We start from the raw sequence: 3341 nt of genomic DNA on the forward strand, positions 1-3341 counted from the left end.
AGTGGGAATAGATAGGAGCGGATACCATAGATCTTATTCCAACAGTGGGAATAGATAGGAGCTGGATACCATAGATCTTATTCCAATATATAGTGGGAATAGATAGGAGCGGATACCATAGATCTTATTCCAACAGTGAGAATAGATAGGAGCTGGATACCATAGATCTTATTCCAAGAGTGGGGATAGATAGGAGCTGGATACCATAGATCTTATTCCAACAGTAGGAATAGATAGGAGCTGGATACCATAGATCCTATTCCAATATATAGTGGGAATAGATAGGAGCTGGATACCATAGATCTTATTCCAACAGTGGGAATAGATAGGAGCTGGATACCATAGATCTTATTCCAATAGTGGGGATAGATAGGAGCTGGATACCATAGATCTTATTCCAACAGTAGGAATAGATAGGAGCTGGATACCATAGATCCTATTCCAATATATAGTGGGAATAGATAGGAGCTGGATACCATAGATCTTATTCCAATATATAGTGGGAATAGATAGGAGCGGATACCATAGATCTTATTCCAACAGTGAGAATAGATAGGAGCTGGATACCATAGATCTTATTCCAAGAGTGGGGATAGATAGGAGCTGGATACCAGAGATCTTATTCCAATATACAGTGGGAATAGATAGGAGCGGATACCATAGATCTTATTCCAACAGTGGGAATAGATAGGAGCTGGATACCATAGATCTTATTCCAATATATAGTGGGAATAGATAGGAGCGGATACCATAGATCTTATTCCAACAGTGAGAATAGATAGGAGCTGGATACCATAGATCTTATTCCAAGAGTGGGGATAGATAGGAGCTGGATACCATAGATCTTATTCCAACAGTAGGAATAGATAGGAGCTGGATACCATAGATCCTATTCCAATATATAGTGGGAATAGATAGGAGCTGGATACCATAGATCTTATTCCAATATATAGTGGGAATAGATAGGAGCGGATACCATAGATCTTATTCCAATATATATAAATATAGTGGGAATAGATAGGAGCGGATACCATAGATCTTATTCCAATATATATATATAGTGGGAATAGATAGGAGCTGGATACCATAGATCTTATTCCAACAGTGGGAATAGATAGGAGCTGGATACCATAGATCTTATTCCAAATGAGTCATTTTTCTACGGTACCCCACGCTTTGTGTCTGTCACCAGTCACAGCCGACAGCAACCAATCTTTCAATTTTTCTAATTTTGACAGTGGCTAATTTTAAACATCTAAATCTGTTCAATCATGATATTGGGTAGGCCTACTCATTAGCTGACTACAGTAAAGCTAGAAAATCAATTTTGCCTTTGCTAAGACCGTAACCTTCAAAATTTTTGTTGGCCATGATGATGACAGACCAAAAAGTCGGCTGTGATTATGACAGACAAGACACTCTTTGGTGTAACTAGTAGCCGACAAAAAGGAAACACTGTCATAAAATCAGGAGTGTATAGCGGTCTCACATGTAGAATCATGAAAGGGAATGGTCTGCCACTGTAAATTGCACCAATCCATGATAGGCTTCGGTTATATATATACTTTAATTACGTTACTTTATTCTTCCGCTATTACCCTGGGGTGTCGCGGGGAGACACAGGCGTCTGTCTGCAGCAAGTCGTGTGGCCTGTAGGAGGGACATCCCATGATCTTTAAGGGTGTCTGCCACAGATTCACTCCATCGTCGCCTTGGTCTTCCTCTGGCTCTCCATCCAGAATATTTAATGTTGTATGCTCTCAGAGCTGGATGGTTTGAGGGCATCCGCGTGAGGTGTCCGAACCACTTGACCTTTTGTTGTTCAATGTGTGGTAGGACTGGTGTTGCTCCCACGGTGTCCCTTATGACTTCATTTTTAATTTTGTCTCTTCTTGTTTTGTTGACCGCTCTTCTTAAGCATTTCATCTCGCATGTGACCAGTTTCCTCTTTAGGGCTTTTGTTAGAGTCCATGTCTGGCACTGATACGTGAGCGTTGGGAGGAAAATGGCGTTGATGAGCTTCGCCTTGGTGCTCATGGGGGTATTGGGATGTTTCAGGAGAGGGCCGAGTTGGTAGCTGACTGCGTTGGCTCTCTGGCATCTAGTCTTTATCTCTCGATCTAATTTTCCATTTTCTGTGAAAATGCTGCCCGAGTATTTGTAGATACTGCCCAAGTAGATTATATATATATATATATATATATATATATATATTATATTTCCATTGAAATTGATTGGCTGTGATGGTGACAGACAATACTATGAATAGTAAGCCTATAAGATACAATCCATTCAGTGCATCAATTAAAGAGTAATGCTGACATAATATGCGAGTTGTAATGATGCAAAACAAGATAGAATTGGGTGTAGCAATTGGGTGTAGCAATTGAGTGTAGCAATTGGGTGTAGCAATTGAGTTTAGCAATTGAGTGTAGCAATTGAGTGTAGCAATTGGGTGTAGCAATTGAGTGTAGCAATTGGGTGTAGCAATTGAGTGTAGCAATTGGGTGTAGCAATTGAGTGTAGCAATTGGGTGTAGCAATTGAGTGTAGCAATTGGGTGTAGCAATTGGGTGTAGCAATTGGGTGTAGCAATTGGGTGTAGCAATTGACGCCAACATTTTCGCTCTTCCGTTCCATTTGTTCTTCAGTTTCAGGCTGTCACCGTTGGTCGTACAGTTTCTCTCTCTCTCTCTCTCTCTCTCTCTCTCTCTGTCACCGTTGGTCATACAGTTTCTCTCTCTCTGTCTCTCTCTCTCTCTCTCTCTCTCTCTCTGTCACCGTTGGTCATACAGTTTCTCTCTCTCTGTCACCGTTGGTCATACAGTTTCTCTCTCTCTGTCACCGTTGGTCATACAGTTTCTCTCTCTCTGTCACCGTTGGTCATACAGTTTCTCTCTCTCTCTCTCTCTCTCTCTGTCACCGTTGGTCATACAGTTTCTCTCTCTCTCTCTGTCACCGTTGGTCATACAGTTTCTCTCTCTCTGTCACCGTTGGTCATACAGTTTCTCTCTCTCTGTCACCGTTGGTCATACAGTTTCTCTCTCTCTGTCACCGTTGGTCATACAGTTTCTCTCTCTCTCTCTGTCACCGTTGGTCATACAGTTTCTCTCTCTCTCTCTCTCTGTCATCGTTGGTCATACAGTTTCTCTCTCTCTCTCTCTGTCACCGTTGGTCATACAGTTTCTCTCTCTCTGTCACCGTTGGTCATACAGTTTCTCTCTCTCTGTCACCGTTGGTCGTACAGTTTCTCTCTCTCTGTCACCGTTGGTCGTACAGTTTCTCTCTCTCTGTCACCGTTGGTCATACAGTTTCTCTCTCTCTCTGTCACCGTTGGTCATA

This window comes from Aplysia californica, unplaced genomic scaffold (genome assembly GCF_000002075.1).
Source record: "Aplysia californica isolate F4 #8 unplaced genomic scaffold, AplCal3.0 scaffold00086, whole genome shotgun sequence".
Taxonomy (NCBI): Eukaryota; Metazoa; Mollusca; class Gastropoda; order Aplysiida; family Aplysiidae; genus Aplysia; species Aplysia californica.